Genomic DNA, 21,375 nt, shown 5'->3' on the forward strand with positions numbered 1-21,375 from the left:
CAGCTATTTCACCGGGACTTCCTCCTCAATATGCTTCATTTACCGATGTTTTTGATAAAGCTCAGTCTGAACGTCTTCCTCCTCATCGTTCTTGGGATTGTCCGATTGATCTTCTTCCTGGCAAGACTCCTCCCAGAGGCCGGGTCTATCCACTCTCGTTACCTGAAACTCAAGCTACATCTGAATATATACGGGAGAACCTCCAGCGTGGGTTCATTCGACCTTCCACCTCGCCCGCTGGAGCTGGGTTCTTCTTTGTCAAAAAGAAGGATGGATCATTACGCCCTTGTATAGATTTTCGTGGACTCAATGCCATTACTATCAAGAACCGGTATCCCATTCCGTTGATCACTGAGCTATTTGACCGCATCAAGGGAGCCCGTATTTTTACTAAGTTGGATCTTCGTGGTGCTTACAATTTAATCAGAATCCGTTCCGGTGACGAATGGAAGACGGCGTTTAACACCAGAGACGGGCATTACGAATATCTGGTAATGCCTTTCGGGCTATGTAATGCCCCCGCTGTTTTTCAGGGCTTCATTAATGAGATTTTTCGGGACTTATTATATGTATGTGTCGTCGTCTACCTGGACGACATATTGATTTTTTCACAGGACCTGCCTTCTCACCACCAACATGTGGCAGAAGTCCTCTCCAGGCTACGGAAAAATTCATTGTTCTGTAAATTAGAAAAATGTTCATTCGAATTACCCCAGATTCCATTCTTGGGGTATATTGTTTCCGGAGTTGGTCTGAAGATGGATCCTGACAAAGTAAATGCTGTACTACATTGGCCCCAGCCAACTACCCTTCGTGCCATCCAGCGTTTTTTAGGTTTTGCCAATTACTATAGACGCTTCATTCAAGATTTTTCTTCCATTGCATCTCCTATTGTGGCCCTGACTCGTAAAGGGGCTAATCCTAAGCAATGGTCTACTGAGGCTATTCAAGCCTTTCAAACATTAAAAGAGTCCTTCTCTTCGGCTCCAATCCTTCGTCAGCCTGATGTGACACTCCCTTTTTTCCTAGAAGTAGATGCCTCTAATGTGGGCTTAGGAGCTATTCTCTCCCAACGCTCGGAACAGCAAAAATTCCACCCTTGTGCCTTCTATTCTCGGGGTCTCCTACCCGCAGAGAAGAATTATACCATCGGAGACAAGGAATTACTGGCTATCAAAGCCGCATTAGAGGAATGGAGATACTTGTTGGAGGGAGCTCGCCATCCGGTGACGATCTTCACGGATCATAAGAACTTGTCATATCTCCAGTCTGCCCAATGCTTGAACCCTCGTCAAGCAAGATGGTCTCTTTTCTTTTCCCGTTTTGAATTAATAATTACCTTCAAACCAGCTGCCAAGAACAAAAAAGCTGATGCCTTATCTAGAGCCTTTGCTACGTCCTCTGATATAGAAGAGGTTTCCAACCATACCATTCTAGACCCCAAATGTATCTCACTGGCTGCTTCATCCACCAAAACGCTACCATTTGGGAAGACCCTCGTGCCTTCTACTCTAAGGAGGAAAATCCTTTCGTGGTTCCATGCCTCTCGTTTTTCTGGACACGCCGGTGAACACAAGACTTTTGAGATCCTCTCTCGAAGTTACTGGTGGCCTTCAATGAGGAGAGACGTCAAAGAGTTCATTGCTTCCTGTGAATTATGTTCGCAATTCAAATCCTCCCGCAGAACCCCAGCAGGGTTGCTGCGACCACTATCCATTCCGTCCAAACCATGGACCCATATTAGTATGGATTTCGTTACTGACTTACCACCTAGTAAGAACCATAATACTATTTGGGTGGTAGTGGACAGATTTTCGAAGATGGCTCATTTCATCCCTCTGTCTGGTTTGCCTTCCTCGTCTATCCTGGCTGAACATTTCATTAAAGAGATCTTCCGTATCCATGGATGTCCATCTGAGATTGTGTCTGATAGAGGAGTACAATTCGTGTCCAGATTCTGGCGAGCCCTTTGTAAAACCTTGGGCATACGATTAGCACTCTCATCTTCTTACCATCCACAATCCAATGGACAAACCGAACGTGTCAATCAAGATCTTGAGACTTTTATAAGGATATTTTCATCAGCCAATCAAGACAACTGGGTAGAGTTACTCCCTTGGGCTGAGTTCGCCCATAACAACATGTACCATGAGTCATCATCCAAAACTCCATTCTTTGTGGTCTACGGTCACCATCCGTCTTTTCCGGAATTTCCTGCCCTCCCGCCCACCCAAGTTCCTGCGGTGGAGACTGTTTGTCAGACCTTTAAAAATATCTGGTCTCAGGTTAGAACCTGTTTAAAGAAGACATCTGTCAAATATAAATCTTTCGCGGATAAGAAGAGGCGGGCTATTCCACCACTAAAAATTGGAGATCGTGTCTGGTTATCCACAAAAAATATTCGTTTGAAGGTTCCATCCATGAAATTCGCCCCTCGTTTTATTGGTCCATATAGGATCATTCAAGTTATCAATCCAGTTTGTGTGAAACTCCTTCTTCCTAAGAGTCTTCGGATTTCTAATGCCTTCCATGTATCGTTGCTCAAACCTCTTATTATCAACCGTTTTTCAACTCCTCCCTCAGCTCCGCAGCCAGTTCAAGTCCATCAGGAGGAGGATTTTGAGATTACCGAGGTACTAGATGCAAAAATTTCGCGAGGAGTCCTCCACTTCCTCGTTCATTGGAAGGGCTTTGGTCCTGAGGAGCGCTCTTGGATCAAAGCTGAAGATCTTAATGCTCCTGCCCTTTTGAAGAAGTTTTACTCCAAAAATCCGGACAAGCCCGGTTCCAGGCGTTCTGTGCCCACCTTTAAAAGGGGGGGTACTGTCACTCACCGGACCGTGAGTGCCTCTTCCCGGACATTTAGGAACCGTGGCCGTCCACCATCCTGAGGGTCTGCGCATGCGCAGCCCTTTTCTATACTTCAGTGTATACCCCTTTAACTTAATTGGCAGATCAGGCAACCTCCCTATATTAAGCACCTGTGGTCACTACCACGTTGCCTGATCTTGGAGTCTCATTCCTCATGAGTCTCTGAAGGTGTTCCTGTATTACTTGTGTATTCAGTGCTGCTGATTCCTGTGGTTTCCAAACCACTTCTACTACTGTGGTTCCATACCACTTCTACCATCAACTGTATCATCAGGACTGTTTGCTGATTCCTATCCGCTGCCTCCGTGCACGACAGTCTTCTACACCACTTCAACGTTATTTTATATCTATGTGACTGTTTACTCATTGCTATCCGCTGCCTCCGTGCACTCCAGCTTTTACCTCACTCACCTGCTTCTCATCAAGTCTGTTTGCTGATTTCTATCCGCTGCCTCTGTGCACTACAGTCTCCTGCTTGCAACTCGCCTGTGTTCAACATCGTGACTGCCAGCTGACTGCTATCTGCTGCCTCTGTGCACTACCGTCTCCTGCTTGCAACTCGCCTGTGTTCAACATCGTGACTACCAGCTGATTACTATCCGCTGCCTCCGTGCACTACATTCTCATCTCATCTTTGCTGTGGCTTCCTCGAGACTGCCGCTTTTCATTACCATCTGCTACACTTCGTGATCTACAGCTCCTGCCCTGCGCTGCACTCCTGTTTCCCGTCGCTGTTGGTTCCTGTGGTTGCTACTGGTTACCTCCGTGTGCCGCTGAGTCCTGCCGCTGTGGTCAGCGCTATCGTCCATCTCCTGCTGATCCACTCTCCACGTCTTCACGTGTTCCACTGGCCTCTACCCTCCTGTCAGCATTGGATTTGTATCTCTTCTACTACCCTCTGCTGGATCATCTCCATTCTCCTGGGTTTCCTATGAGTCCAGTTCCACGTGTTGCTGACTCCTGTGGATTCGTGTCCCTGTCGGTCTACTCACCTGTGCGCTGCACCTGCTAGACCGCTGCTTCTCCTATCCAGGGACTTCCTATCCAGTCGGTCTCCAGCCGCTCAGGTACCGCTGCAATCCCCTCTGACTGCTACTGCCGAACCACGGTATGCATACTTCTCATTGACTGTGCTGTGTATTGCATATCTTGCTGGACTGTGTTTGGTTCTCTCTGGAGTCTGCTATCCGCTGAGTCTATTGCCATCATTGACTGTGTTATCATTGTGCTGGACTACTTCAAGAGACTTTCTAGATTGCAGACCTGATCAGTCATTTACATATATATATACCTATATTGTGCATATTACTGTGGATCGTGTATAAGGTGCCTGTGTATATCCTGTGTTGCAGTCTTCCCCCGTGCACCTCCTCACATATATATATGCAGTGTACAACTTGCTGATGTCAGACCACTGATCCCTGTTTCCGGTATCACCTGTTCCATTATCCTCTCACATAGCAGTGGTACAACTTGCTACCGCAGACCACTGACTACCTGGATACCTCCACTTGGATTCCATTCCTTCACTCAGACAGCGGTACAACTTGCTATCCGCAGACCGCTGACTCTCATCACCTCCTTGTTTCTGTTGGACATTCCTCCTCACTATAGCAGTGGTACAACTTGCTATCGCAGACCACTGACTACCTTCACGTGTCCTTGTCCATACAGTTCCTTGTGTATCATTACCTCAGTATTACCAGTGTTGCTAGTCATAGACTTTCCTGAGCATCTCATCGGTCATCATTTCATGTTCCGTGATCACCCAGCTACCAGAGTACCCTATTACCATCTACATTGCTCTGGTAAGCCTACCATCTGGTGATCCCTGGGTAAAGACTCCTAGTGCCCGTGACATCAATCCAATGAAAATTAATTCATCAAAGAAAATAATAGCTTGTCTAGAATCCATAGTAGCATGAAAATAATGGCAAATGGACATAGCTTCTTGGCCACAGAACAGTCCTGAATGAAAGCTGTTGCTTTGGCTAGTTTCAGATGGCTATACCAAGCGATCCCTTGACGCGTTTCGTCACTCTGACTTTTTCAAAAGAAGTATAGTCAGCTCTGAGATGCAGCTACTTTTATAGTCCATAACTTCATATATACAGTATATATATATATATATATATATATATATATGTCAATATACACATTTGTCAATCCAAAATAATGATTAAAAAGGGTTTAAAATGTTATTCAAATTCACAGACTAATTATGGAAAAAGCTTTATTAACCTAATGATCCGGTATGCTTCCCATTGATATAATCATCTGGTTATATGCCCACCCCTATCTGTTAATTAAATACTTATAATTCCTATATGAATAAGATTCCAAAATTATCATGTTTTTTGAAAAAAATGTGTTGACTCGCTATGGGCTAGATTTACCAACAGGCGGTTTGATGAAAGTTTTGATGACTTTTCTGCGGTTTTGCTGGTTGTTTTGAAACTGACAGATTTACTAAAGGCCATACCACCAGTTAAAAGCCTGTTTAACAGTTTAACAAACCATCACTTTACAAATCGGCCATCCTGAGTCTTAATATGATCAAAACACAAGCAGCCAGATTTACTAGGCTGCTGTTTCACAAACCATCAGGAAAACCACCAGAAAAGCAGCCAGAAATAAAGAGGTGGTTGTGAGAGTTGAGATTGCTCAAACTGCATGCTGTTTGAACTATACTGCTATTTATAACATAAGAGAAGGCATCATTGACATAGAAACTGTGGGGGCAATCACTACTTATTGATTAATGTGCAAAATTAATTTAAAATTATCTTATCGGGGCAAATTAAATTTTTCATTATAATAATGGGGCATTATTATTGTATTATATTATGGGGAAATATGAATATATAATTATATTAATTGTGCAATACTATTTGACTATTAAAGGGGATATAATTATTTATGATGCACACATGTGGCATTACATAGTGCCTCCATAATATTAAAATACAATAATATTGCCCCCTTAATAAAATGAAAAATAAAATGTGCCATTAGTTAATTAGAAATACATTTTACACCTTAATTAATAAATAATAATTTCCCCCACAATTTACAGTTCAATGGTGTCTCCGCTTATGCTCAACATGTTTGAACTATCAAGCCAATCAGAAGCAGGTTTAAAGAAACTGCCTTTTCTATGGCGGTTTGGTTGGCAATTTGAAGGAGTAAACCAATAGCGATGAGTGGCAGTTTAAAACCGCCACCAAATGCGGTTCATAGTAAATCAACCCCTTTATATTTTAATTTTATGCTATTGCATCTATGTTCCAAAAATCTACAATTTAGTTTCTGTGGCTTGTGAATTACATATTGTAAAGCACTTATACACTGTAACAGATAGATAACATAATATTACTCTCACAATTGATGGCTCTTATATCTCCATAATAAATGTTTTACCCTTGAATTAAAACTGTGATAGTGTAATTTTTTTTATGAAATTACATGTAATAGGTAAATTCCTACCACTTTTAAAAAACCCATAGGTAATAACAGTAGCTCATAAACATACAAAAAACAGCGCTTTGGAATAACTAAGAAGAAAAATAGGATCAATAATAGATCCAAGTTATATACTGTATAGAATATGCAAATATTCTATCAAAAAATGTTGATATAATAAATTCAAAGTCCAGTTTAGATTTAAAAGGAATTGATCACTTCTGCAGGTCATTCAAATTTATTTAAATATTCAAAAAACACATCAAAAGGATTTTAAGGACATTAAGGATTTTAAGGAAAAGGATAGCTTGGTTAACAAGAGTAGAGAAATTTGAACATGACTTGGTAAGTAGGAAGTCAGATAAATTTATAAGGAATAAAACAGATTAGGATCAGGATAGGGTGAGGACCTTTAACAAGAGAAGTATAACAAGATAGTGGAAACCGAATGAGTATGCAGGTCCCAAGTTTAGGAGAATTCAAGGTAAAGAATGGAACCAGAGTACTCATGGTGTAATTAAACTTAAAAAGACTTTGGGTTCAAGGGGAATTTTGGAGTAATAAAAAAAAATCCCTAACTAAACACCAAAGTTTTGTAATCTTAGTATTCTAATAAAGCGTAATTTTTTCGAGGAAAGCCCAACATGGGGTCTTATAAGACACATAAACCTATTTGAGGATTTATTCCAGAACTCCCAAAAGGCTAAGAGACCCAGAGGAAAGCTGGGACGAGGGAAACAACTTAAGGGAAACAAAATTGGGGTAGTATCCAGAATTATATTTGAAATCTCTAGTAAGAAGTTAAGTGAGGGACAATTGAATGTACTTTCTAGGGGCTTAAGTTTTGCCCCTAGTATGGAAACCAATTTTTTGACCTATTTTTGGAATTAAATAAGTATATCCATAATTTTTGTAGGAAAAGATATTTTACCTTGAAAATCTTAAACATTTCGATGGTTCAGCATTCCCAATAGTGTTAGATAGGAAGGATTTTGAAAGTTTAAATATTTTGGAAAGTTTATGGGATGATAGCAATGTGCAAGATACTTAAATTAGCCCTATTTATATAAGGGGGTGTGAGTAACATAATAAGGATATGACTATTTCTACTAGATCTATTTTTAAACCAAAATCTATTATTTTTTTCATTGAGTCACAAGAGTCCAGCAATTACGATTTTTTTATAATAAAACTTTAGAGGACTTAATGTCAATGTGCAGTAATAACAAAATTAATGGTAAGAATAGTAACAAGAGAAACAAAAATAGGAGTAAAAATGGTTTTACAGTCTGGGTCAATCAAAATTTTAGTAAACTGGATTTAAGGGAACGGCAAAGAATTTTCTCAATCAAAATTAAGACGGCAGACAAGCGTGGGGGATGTAGTTGTGATGGACCGTGAATTTTATGTTATCGAGGCCCTAAACAACTGGGATATTATCTCTTTTATAAAGCCCTTTAAAGTGACCCAACTCTGAAATTCCAACAGGAACGTATGGAGCTTCTTGAGGCTGCTCTATTGGAGGGAGTGATATCCAGGGAGGAATTTAACTTTTTGTTTACTGAGCACCCTATTGTCCCTGTGTTTTATCACATACCCAGACTACACAAAACTTTATTTGCACCTCCTGAGTGTCCTATTATTTCTGGAGTTGGTTCATTGACTTCTAATTTATCCTTTTTTGTGGATTATTATTTACAACATCATGCCTCCCGCCTGAGATCATATACCAAAGACACTATGAATATTCTAAAACTCCTGGAAAAAATTGAATGGGCCGAGGGCTTTGGATTCTAAACCTTAGAAGTCCAGGCCTTATACACAAATATACCTCATAAAGGAGGAATACAGGTTATAAGAACCTTTATCAAAACTGATGTGGAAATCGCGGCAAGAGGGGGTGAATTTATTTTAAGGGCTATTTTGTTTATTTTGTCAAAAAAATTAGGTTTTGATTGAGAATGTGTTATATTTAAAAATTCTTGGAACAGCAATAGGAACTAGGTTAAAGCAAAGCTTTGCGAATATTTATTTGGGCAATTTTGAGAATAATTATATCTGGAATGGACCATATGGCGTGAACCATGTCCTATACGACTGTTTCATTGATAATTTAGTTATTTTCTGAATTAGCCCAATAATTTGTTTCCTTTTTTAATCTAAATACTGATATCCTTAAATTTACCCACACTTTTGATTACAACACTGTTAATTTCCTCGATATCATCCTCTCTGTTAGTAGGAATAAAGTTGTAACATATAATTTTTAATAAACCAGTTGATGCTTGTAATTATTTACACAATAGGAGTGGTCATTATAATCGATGGATTAGGAATATCCCAAACAGTCAGATAAGGAGACTGAGGCGCAATTGTTCGAACAATGTTGATTGTATAAACAAACAAGCAGCATATTGGATAGGTTTAAGACAAAAGTTTACCTAGAGTCACTTTTAATTGAAGCAGAGACCAACTCCTCTACTTTGGATAGAAGTCAACTTCTACATATTGATAAAGGGATGTATTGAAATAAGGCTAATTCTAATAAAGGGAAAGTGGCATCTTTTGTCTCCATCTATAATACTAAGTCTCGCCAGATTAGAAATATTATTAACAATTTTGGAATCTTGAAGCAGGATGGTATTCTGGGCAAAATCCTTGATGATTAACCAACAGTTATATTTAAGAAAAAATTGGATTTAAGAATGATTTTGGCAACTAGCACATTGTAATCTAATAAAATGTCATTCAAAGCTTTATGGAAGTTGTAATAAAACTGTCTGTCTTACTTGTAAATTTCTTATTAATAAGTCTACTGAGATAATTTCTACCAATCGGGGGTAAGGTATCCCATAAAGGGTTTTATCAACTGCGATACAGAATATGTAGATTATGTTCTTGAATGCAGTTGTAAATTATAATATGTAGACAGGACCACTTGGTCTCTGAAATCCAGGTTTAGTGAATTTAAGAGAAACATTTTAAATAGGTTGCAGACGCATAATAGTGTCCCTAAATATTTTTCTATCAAACTTGAGGGTAATCCCGTTAGTCAAAGCTGAGCTGAGTATGTAGGAAATACTTTGAGGAGGGCTGATAGGTTTACCAAACTTTGTCTTATTGAATTTGGCTGTATTTTAAAATTGAAAACAGCTAGCAGGGTTGAATGAAGCTTCGAGTTATAATTGTTTGAACTTGCTAGTATAGATTATCTTCCATCAAGGGGGTTATGTAATGGTAGTTTTCATTAATTTTCCATCTTAATTTGGTTATTAATTGTATTATTAATTTTCTAAAATGAATACAGACATTATATATATATATATATATATATATATATATATATATATATATATATAAATACACACACATATATATATATATATATATATATATATATATATATGTAATTTATATTAGCATTATAGTATTTTTTATACATTAATATGACCTATACATTTTGCCTTTAAATGTGTAATTAATATGATGGGGGCTGTTGTTGTTGTTATTATTATTATTATTATTAATTTTTAATAGATTGTAAGTTTGTAATATTAATAATAATACAATTGATGAATTTGATTAGATAGGTTTTAAATAAAGGGAATTGGTCCTACAGAGAATATATGTGTGTATTATTATGGGAATTCTCCCTTTTTTGGTTTTATGTATTTTAATTTATAAATTATATAGTTTGGGAATTATGATGACTCTACCCAGTGGCCTTTTTTTATGGGGCTTTATGCTACTTGCCAGTTGTTTGAGAAAGTCCACCTGTTGTTGGAAGAAATGCTTCAGCCAAGCACTCACATAGGGATCGTGCTTTTCGATTTTTGATCTTTACTGCAAAATCTGAGAAGCAGAACCCTCATGCTTCTACTTTTTTTTCTTACTTGGGTGTATGTACAGGAGGACAGTACACATGCACCAGAGGAGTATTGAGTGAGGAAATTATCCTGTACAAGCAGTAGTGTTAACAAAGCTGTGGTCTACAGCTGCTATTGGGATTAAGCTCCTCCGGAGGGATGAGAGACTATGTAATGCTTTGGTACCAATAATAAGCAATTATATACACTAAATTATAAACACTAAATCAAGATAGCAGTTTATCTGTGGATTGGAATGAAGGAAGGGTGAAGTATTGTTTGTGTTCATTTATTCTTCTGAATTTACATGAATAGTTGGAAACTTTAAGCCCTTTGAACTATAATATGGGATCTGTAGTTTGGCACCTTTTACTTCCGAAGTGGGGAAATTTATTTTTCTAATAATTTGCCAGATGAGGATTCCATAGAAGTGTTTCTAGATTTCCATAAATATAAGCAATCAAGGATGCCAAAACATATATAAAATTAATATATAAAAATATAGTACCATAGAATATGGCAGAATTATACTCAAAACCCCCTACGTTGCACATACAAAATATTATATATTTATGAAAACATTACAGATTATTAAGTACACCAAAAACCACAAGAAAACACAACCAAAAATAATACAAAAAATATACTACTTCTCCTAAAGACCAGGGGGTAAATGTATTAATGTCCGGATTCTTCAACTCCGGCGTGTTCAGCGTCTTCGGCGATTAAATTAAAAAAACTTCCCTTTACAATGCAGCGCCGCTTTAAATTTAATTGCCGAAGACGCTGAACACGCCGGAGTTGAAGAATCCGGACATTAATACATTTACCCCCAGATCTTATTTGGTACAGTTATCAGATAGGGGAGATCAAATAATGGTAAAAAAAGATTGTATTTTCCCTATGTGAACTCTATGTTAGGGAATCCCAGGGCTCAATCGCTGTCATTAAATATCCACAAATTTTGTTTCTTAGTGGGAGATTAGACATGGGGCCAGCACACCTGTAATCTCCAGTGCATGTTAAAGCAATCAATCCTTCTGCTGATACACCAATAGTCAATCAATCACAAGGAGTACTGTTTGTTGCCTGATTAAAATCCAGTTGAGAGAATTATGATGTAAATTTAAGCAGCTGTCTCCCTTAATGGTTCAGTGTCACTCAGTGTGTTTCTGGATTTCCATGTTGTATTTGATTGTTTGATAAACTGAGGTATAAGGAACGTTATCTATACCTATTTATTTGGGATTCTATAAGCCTCCTGAATGCAGTTATTTTAATTTTCGATACTAATTGTGTTTATATGTATACATATTGAAGAATTGTTTTCATCTCTGAATGTGAGCATAGTGGTGTAGTTGTTTTAATTTTTTTTATATATTTATATTTCACTTATGTATTTTTTAAATATTTAAATAAATTTGAATGACCTGTAGAAGTGACCAATTGCTTTACTAAACTTGACTTTGAATTTATCATATTATCATCTTTTGATAGGATATTTTCTTATACTAAACAGTATATAACTTGAATTTATTATTGATCCTATTTTTCTCCTTAGTTATCTCAATGCACTGTTTTTGTTATGTTTATTGGTTTTGTCTGGAGGGTTAGCAGTAGTCCTTTTAATGCTGTAGTGGCTTGTTACTATTTAGAATGCGAGTTTCATTATTTTTATATTTACTTATAATTTTTATATTTGCTATATTTATTTTAGATAACATATTTTATACGTTGTTTCTATTTTTTGGCATTAGCACCAGAGTTTGTTTACCTCTTTGAAGGATAGTTTGCTATTTTTAACAGTAGCTTTGCTATTTTCGTTTCAAATATAGAATTTTTAAAAACATTTTGATGCTACATTTGAAGCAGAGTTGGCCACAACTGCCTCCCAGATCAAGACGTAATTTACGTTCACAAAAGGCCACAATTGCATGCATATGCTAAGTTGCAGCGATATTAGTATGCATGCAGGTCGGCAAGAGTACTGCCTGGTTTTCACCAGGCTCACCTAACAGATACTTACTCCCCTCTTGAACCTATATTTTAAATCACTTCTCTTATGTGCAACAAATGTATTTGCTATTAGCCATCAAAAAAATATAAAATCCTCTCTAATACACCGGAAACAAAAATAAAAAAGTTGTGCATACAAAATTATATAATATGCCCAAGCAATTAAGAAAGCACTAATCAGTGTTAGCAGAGCATTCACAAACAGTCAATCACAAGTGATTCGCTAGTGCTGGCAACCGTCATCATCATTGGGTATTTACACCTATCCCTGACCATAATAAGGCATTCCCAGGCTAAATGCATATTTTTTCCTTGTCTGTTGCCCACACTCGCACCTACTTTCCTTGATCTAGGTTAGAATGTCCCCGTCCTACCCCATCCCGCCCATTCATGCGTGTGCCGGCTGTTCTGGGCTTGTGCAGTGTGAAATCACGCAAAAAATACTGCATCAACTGGGATAACACTCACTCTGCATTAGCCCCAAAATATAGTGATTAAACAATATTCATATACAATATCCAATGTGCAACAGGAGGCTGACTGTCATACTTGCATATGCTTGCTTCATAGCCAATTATTGTTTAAAAATATGCTTACTCTTCCTGGTCCCCTTCTGTACAGAAGTTTCACCCCAGCAGTAGCAGCAGTCAGAATTCGCAAGGGTGCCTTTTGGGACTTATGGATTGCATTAGTGGTGTCAGTTTGCATTTGCAATTTGGATGCTGGACTACGTACTAATAATGAGCAGGTTGACGATGAAGGTGTTGACGGTGAAGATTGCATGAGATGTCTATCCATTCTACTGCTATCTGATGCCTGACTGCTTGCTACTATACATGATTCTACACCTTTTGATGAACTACTTGAATGGACTTGCTGCAATTAAAGTAATAGAGAGATGGCAAACTTAACATATGGACTTCTTACCTCCCTGTCTGTCTGTATTATCCACTATTGTTATATTACTATGTTTTTTCCTGACTGTAATAGAATTTTCTGGCGCTATATAAATAAAGGATGATTATGATGAAGAGAAGAGGTGCCTATTTCTACTGAATATGTGTCACAAAGGCTACAGAAGCCTTGGAAAATGTTGTCTGTGTTGGGATAAAAATATCTCAACACACAAGGGGTAGATTGCTTGATCTTTTGCCCAGGCACAACAATGAACTTATCACGGGCATGAGATAGTACCACTGGTGACTGACTTACTTGGACACATTCATAATTCTCCTCAGTATCTTGTTGAAGTACAACTCATTGCAACATTTTCAGATCCACAACTATCCCCCTTATCCTGTGGCACATAAGCAAGTTCCAAAGGTAGCATCCTCAAATTCTAAATCATCATCATTACTACTCATCCTAACATTTCCAAAGGCATGCAGGTGACGGCTAGACATTCATTGGGTTGACTTTCACAAACTCACATGTTTGACAGTATTACTAGGTCAACAATTCAAATGTAGACGTTATTATATGGGTAGGAATATCATTGTCTACCTATTCATACTGTCTATATTTGAAATGTCACCCAAATAATACTGATTACATTTCAGTAATACTGTCAATGTCATTATTGTCGACTTTCCGACCCTGTCTATATTATGGTGTTGACCATATAAATGACGATCATGTAACTGTCGAATATACAGTATGAATCACACCCTTTCCAAATGTTTGTGAAATTTTGGATGGATAATTACAGAGTCAGAATCTCAGATTTCAGACTCATATATAACACTCATGGACACACTTAGACTCTGCTCAGGATTCTGTGAAAGTCCAAATTGTTCTTCAGCCTCAGTGTTCTTTGAATTGATGTGGCTGTTCTGGAGGTGAGAGATCTACACTTCACATGAGACGCTGGTGCGTGTGAAGTTACAAAAGATGATCAGATTAGGTTAACGAATATTTATTCAAAAATAGTTGCATATATGGCCATTAGGACACTTGGAGGGAATGTTTTCTATAAACCTCTGAAAATAGGGAGACCAGAAATACCGCATACACTACAAAGAAGGAGGGTATAGAAATCCCATTTATTGCCATATATAGCAAGGATTCCTGCAAGCTTGAAGGGGTTTTAAGGAAACATTAGAATATCCTCTTAGAGGAAGAAAAACTTAAAAACATCCTACCCTAAAACAGAATTTTGTGTACAAAAGGGTGGATAATTTGAGAAAACAACTAGAAAAAAGTACAATACTCCCGCAGGAAGCAGTGAAGAAAAGTTCTTGGGTGAAGGAAAACAAAAAAAGGTTTTTATCATTGCAATAGATGCACTGCTTGCAAAACCAGTAAATGTAAAGATACCAAACCCACTAAACAATTTAAATCCAATACCACACACCACCTACTCCATTAAGGATCTACTATATAAATGCCTAGTGGCGTGTGTGGAAAAAAAAAACAAGCTGCAGCACCACCTGCTGGGCAGAGTTATACACTGACCTATATATTTCTTGAAGGAGAAGTGACAGTTGGGAGTGGTTGGTGGTTGCCGGGGGTGACAGTGGGGAGTTTTTACCACCTTAAGTAGCTTGATGAAGGATGTGGCGATGAAGATGATGGATGAGGTGATGGAGAAAAATGATGAGGTGGTGACATGTGGACAAAACCACGTTAAAAAAGGGCGCTTGCGTCGGGAAGTAATGCTCTTCCCCTGAGGAGGCCTGGGCTAGGCCCAAATGCATGACAAGAACCTTTTTAACACCTTAAGTAGCTTGATTTGACTAGAATGCATGAGTATCATGCAGGGGTTAACTTGTAAAATCATATCTGATACCACAGGGGCATATATCTCCTTGAGTGCCCCTGTGGAAAACAATATGTAGGTAGGACAATTAGAAAATGGAGTGTCAGAATAGCAGAGCATCAAAGGAACATCAGAATTAAATCAGAAACCCATAGTGTCCCTGAACACTTCCTTGAATCTCACAACCATGATCCATCTATGTTGAAGTTCACTGGGATCTGTAAAGTCAATAAGTCATGGCGGGGGAGTGATTTCATTAATAAAATATCACAAGAGGAATCGAAATGGATTTTTAACCTCAAAACCCTCTCACCCAATGGCTGAACATTGATTTTGATCTCAACACCTTTCTCTAACATATGTCTGTCCAATATTGAATATAGGAATGTATAGCAATTGTCTCGTGATAGTTTCCTACAAGGACTTGTTTTGAGAGATGATATTGATTGATACATACAAAACTGTGTCAAGTATTTCACATATTATGTTACTGCCTGACCTATATTATGTGGTTTAGAAGCTATTTTGTTATCATTACTTCTCGTTTATTGATTTGTAGCATTGAAGTAAGATATTCACCTATTGGTCCGGACCAAAGTGCATGTTTTTAAAGGCCATATATGCAACTATTTGTGAACAAATATTCGTTAAACTAATCTGTTCATATACGGATATACACTTTACCACTTGCGCCTGGGAAAAATTACCTCTATTAACATTGTATTTATCTTCCTAGAGGTTTGGGACCCGCCTCTGACAAAAGTTTTTATTTCCCTATAAGGCAGCATCCACTACATTTTACATATAGGGAAGCGCGGATTTCTCACACTCTTTTTGCTGTGAAGTTACAAAAGATGCATCACCATGTTGGGCACTCGCTTTTGCCTTTTAGTATGTGTAAGAGTATTAGCAAGACCACTACTAGCAGAAGGTGGCCCTGGTCTGAGCATTTTCTTGCCACTGCATGTGATTTATGGAATGTTAGCTGTTTTATTTTATTTAAACAAATCACCACATTGATTAGTAACTTTTCCCTTAATACTTATATCAAGAGCTGATGTTCTCTTTCACAATGTTGTTTGTTTACAAATGTTATTTGGATTTGAAGTGCCCTTTCTTATACTTACTTCCCACAAGACCTTTTTTACTCATAGAAGTTGAAAAAGTATTACTACTGACAGTTTTAATACTCATATGCTCCTGATCTATAGATTGATCCATGATGGACAACAGGAATAAAGTTGTTTGAAGTTAGAGATACTTGTAGCTGCCACCACACCACGTGAATGCCCAATGAGATAGGGAAAGGAGGGACCGTTACCTTGCAATGTAGATACTGCTCCACAATATCATTCAAGTTAATAGAGTTGGCTAAAAAAAGTGTTTTGTTTTATTTGGGTTGTGCTATCAAACTGTTGCAGAACCTTATATTTATCTTATCTATTTACCATATAAGTGTTAATATATAGATATAGCTTATGTGTCTCATATATTATATCAGGCTACCAATTGGTTGGCTCAAAACTAAAGGGCAAAATTGCTAACTAGTCCAATCACACATTTATATAACACATTTATACGTATGTGTGACTGGCTCATGCGTTTTATAGTGGACTGCTTTATATTGCTATCGTCCAAAAAATATATCTATTAGAGATGTTCACTGACCCCTGTGTTCTGGTTATGGTTTTGGTTTTGGATCTGGATTAATTTCATGTTTTGGTGTTGGTTTTGGTTTTGGCAAAACCGCCCTCATGTGTTTTGGCTTTGGATTTGTATTTTTTTTAGGAAAATTGCTGAAATAACATAATGTTGCTCTTTTTTTTGTTCCTACATTATTATTAACCTCAATAACACTAATTTCAAGTCATTTGCAGTCAATTTTGACCACCTCACAGTTCATAATATTATTTTCATACACTTTCAGACAAATACTGCAGCGACCTGGCTGGATGTTAAGCGACAGAGCAATGACTCAAACACACGGCAGTTCCTAGCACATCTAGGAACAGTCTTGCACGGTGGCCTAGTGGTTAGCACTTCTGTCTCACAGCACTGGGGTCATGAGTTCAATTCCCGACCATGGCCTTATCTGTGTGGAGTTTGTATGTTCTCCGCGTGTTTGCGTGGGTTTCCTCCGGGTGCTCCGGTTTGTTCCCACACTCCAAAAACATACTAGTAGGTTAATTGGCTGCTATCAAATTGACCCTAGTCTGTCTGCCTGTCTGTCTCTGTCTCCATCTATGTATGTGTGCATATAGAAGTGGCAGAAAAGAAAAGTGGTGCAAGATGGAATTGTCCTCGGATCATGAAGCTAGTTATGGTTCATTTAATCGCTCCACCCGTTTCTTGGACAACTCCTACTGGTAGTTCTACAGCTAATACATGGCAACAAGCGCTGACCACCCAGGGATGCGTGCTGTTATCAGACCCAGACCAATCCAGGGTGCCAGAAAATGCACTAAAAATAGCCATTGCAATTCCCAGCAAAAAGCAAGTTCATCACTGAGCTTCGAATTAGCCACAATTCCCACAAAATTATAATATAGGTAAGTACCTTTGATGTAAAGTGCAAATTACAAACACTTGATGAAACAGCAGCAAAGTAGAAGGTAATACATATACATGTCTATTTATACATCCATGCTTACATTACTTCTGCAAGCAGCGTTGTTCTTTGTTAATAAAACTGTTGTCTTTATACCGTTCAAAAAAATTAAAAATAATCCTCCACTTTTGGATGCTGATAGTTGATAGTAGAATCAGGTAGAGTTACTACCACAAAATAAGATAACAATGGGCTTAAGGCACCTAAGGTAACAGTGCTGTTAATGAACTCTACTGTGGAAAGATGTTGTTGTCATCATCCTCAGCCTCATCCTCACCCTCATCAGTTTGTGCATCATCCTCACACATTATTAATTCATCACCGCTGGAATCCACCATTACAGAAGTCTCAGTATTTTGATGTAATTGGTGGGAAAGGACTTCCTCGTGGAACTTTAAGTTAATTTTTATGAACATCATCTTTTCCACATTTGGTGGAAGTAGCCTCCTTCGCTGATCGCTGACAAGGTTTCCGGCTGTGCTGAAAACTCTTTCCGAGTACACACTGGATGGTGAGCAGCTTAGGCAGTGCAAAGTGAGTTGGTACATGGGTCTCCAAATTCCATTTTTTTCCTCCCAGTATGTAAAGGGACTGTCTGATGTGTCTATTTCTATGCTGTCGTGAAAATAATCCTCCACCATTCTTTGGATGTTAATAGTAGGTTCAGGTGGAGTTACGGGAGCGGTGTCACATTTTTGGTCAATTCTTTTAGACCAGACCAGATGTTAAAATTTGGTGCTGAGTCTTCTGTCCGACAGACTTAACGTAATTGCTTTGTTTCATCTCCTCCTTCAGTTTCTCAAGCTGCTTTTCCAAAAGTCTAATTAATGGAATCACTTGACTGAAGCTAGCAGTGTCTGAACTCACTTCACAGGTGACTACTTCAAATGGTTTCAGCACCTTGCACAACATGGAAAGTATTCTCCACTGCGCTTGAGTAAAATATATCCCTCCTCCTTTCCCAATGTCATGGCTTGTGGAGTAAGCGTGGATGGCTTTTCGCTGTTCCTCCATCCGCAGAAGCATATACAAGTGGAATTCCACCTTGTCACCACCTTTTGCTTCAGTTGGTGGCAGGGTAAATTAAATTGCTCTTCTAGCTGCTGCAATCTCATATATGCTGTTGTCGAATGCTGGAAATGTCCAGATATTTTATGGGCCACAGGCAGCATCTCCTGCACGTCCCTGTCATTTTTTAAAAACCTCTGCACCACCAAGTTTATTGTGTGAGCAAAACAGGGAATGTGATGGAATTCACCCAGCTGTAATGCTCTCACAATATTGGTGGCATTATCAGAAATTACATATCCTGAAGAGAGTCCAAGCGAGATAAACCATGTTGCAATGACATCCCTTAGTTTTTGTAACAGATTGTCAGCTGTATGCCTGTTAGTGAAGCCGGTGATACACAGAGTAGCCTGACTCTGACAAATGTGACGTACTTGGGTACATGCTGCTGCTGTTCCTGCTGGTGAAGGCGAATCCCCTTTTTCAAAAGGGTAAGTCTTGAAAAGACTTGAAAAAGTCTTTACAGACGAAACGCGTCAAGGGAGCATCGGTTTTCCGGCTACTTGGTTGGTTATTAGAAAGGAGGTTCCGTGCCCAGAGGAGTGAAGGAAATATCTATTACTCGTGGCAGCCATCTGTTCTGGTGGAAGGAACTGTGATTTTTTGCGGCCAAGTGGTTCTTAAGGATTTTTGGATGAGTCCTTTTTACAGATAAGCTTGCCTTGTTTTTATACAATGTACGGGCAATTCATTGTTATAAATGGATATGGCATGATTTTTAAATAAAATCTTTTATAGAAGGATATTCATTTTTTGTTTTGAACACACTACACTATTATTTGCTATTTCCTATTGAGTTCTAGTATTGGATAGGACGCAGAAGGTCCAAGTACCCGTGAAGGAACTTTTGGAGTTCCAAGGGATACTATTGTACTATAAGCGATTTTATCCTTTGTTTTTGGTACGAGACCAATTTGGAATATATGGTCACTTTCTTGCTATTTGATGTTATCACACTATGTTTGGCGCTCCTTTTTTGTATTTATCTAGGTGCCATATTTGCAATTGATGTATAAAGTGAAGCAGCCTACTGTATGTGATTTTTTAATATAAGCACAATATATTCACGTGACTGTGTTATTGCACTGAGCGCCGTTGTCTTTTATCACTGTTTTTACTGGTGAGCATATATTTAATTTGTGAAACATTGTCAGCGATTATGATATTTGTATAATGGTTACTGGTTTGGGGGATTCCAATGGCAGGAACATTTTATAGTAAAAAAGTGTACAGAGCCAGAGATTTAGTCATCCAAGAGCAAGGGGTTATGAGCCAGAGAATGTAGCAATCCGAGAGCCTGGGTTCAGGAGCCAGCAAGATAATCTTCAAAGAGCCAGGGATCAAGAGCCAGAGAGGTAGCCAGGGATCAAAGCATGAGAAATAAGCCAGGGAGGTGCAGAAGTCTGAATGCTGGTTAACAGAAGCAAGGCTTGATAATCTGGCTAGATGCTGCCCACAGGAAGCTGCTTATATAAACCTGTGATAATAAGCATCAGGTGCTGGCAACTCATTAATAGCAGCAGGTCATTTGACCGTTGCCTGATTCAGGTCTATACAGATGAATTGAAAAAGATGCAGCAGGTTGTTAACTAAGTCCGTGGCACATTAATTAGAGTCTGCACCGTTGAAGTTTGAGGACCAGTAGGCTAGTGGGAATTGGCATGGAAAACCATGCTCATAGATCAAACGAGCAGCCACTCCTCCACATCAACTCCGCTAACTATATTTAAACCATCTCCATGCAATAAACTTAACAACTACTTCAATTTCTGTACCCACATTTACATTTTACATTCTAAGCAACATTTTACCTTATGTATGTGACAGCAGTTAATGGCAGTTGCTGGGCAATGATGTGGCCTAAAAGAAGACCATCGTAAGAAACTATGTTCTTAAAATATGTAATAAAATCATTTATTATTTGTAACTAGCATTAGCACAACCACCGCATTTTTCCTTCAGTATCAATGGATACATTCTGTCTTGCTAACATTAATGACAAGTCATCACAGTTTCATTATTCTGTGCCTGTATTACTTCTTTTGAAAAGAATGACGGGGAGAAAGAGCAGAAAATGAAGAATTCACCTGTCTGTCTCCAAATCAGAATAATCACAGACAAGAAAAGAGATAGGGATTGTAAGGATGCCACAGAGAATGGCAATCTCTAGACTGCATGTTGCTTTATTATACATGTAAAAGCATAAGAGAGTCATTGCTGGGAAACAGAAAATAGGTTTAAAAATGGTACAGTGATTGAAGTGCAGATGAGAGGGTAGAAAAGTGGATGGCAGACTGTAATGGTTGTGTTTTAATCTATTGTGTTCCAATGATTTTTAATCAAGTCATATACGCTAAGTTACTTCTTAAATTCAGGAGCATTTTACCTTCACACATTCTAATGTAAGACAAAATGTAAAAACCATGTAATTTCATGCCAGTGTGATAGGCTTATTTGCAGAGAATATAAAGTTTGAAAACATAGTTTATATACCCAAGCAGTTTAGGACTACCAGGGTTTACTGGGACCAGTAGTACACCGTCCAAAAAATACATTTCTATCAATTAACTCTTTACTACTCTATACCCACTGCCACAAGGGTGTGGAAAGAGCCTTAGTGCTTTCAGCGCTGGGCTGTGTTCCCTTGAGTGAAAATTCCATCATCTTGATTGTTATTGCACCATTTATTTGTTATTCTTGATAATATCTATCCATACTTTGAAGTA

At 38.3% G+C, this 21,375-nt stretch overlaps 1 protein-coding gene across 1 annotated transcript in view; it reads left to right on the forward strand.

The window, feature by feature from the left end:
• PLPPR4 (phospholipid phosphatase related 4) overlaps positions 1–21,375 on the forward strand; it is a 105,761-nt gene that overhangs the window by 56,873 nt on the left and 27,513 nt on the right. The gene's annotated exons all lie outside the window — the stretch shown is intronic.

This window comes from Mixophyes fleayi, chromosome 8 (assembly GCF_038048845.1).
Source record: "Mixophyes fleayi isolate aMixFle1 chromosome 8, aMixFle1.hap1, whole genome shotgun sequence".
Taxonomy (NCBI): Eukaryota; Metazoa; Chordata; class Amphibia; order Anura; family Limnodynastidae; genus Mixophyes; species Mixophyes fleayi.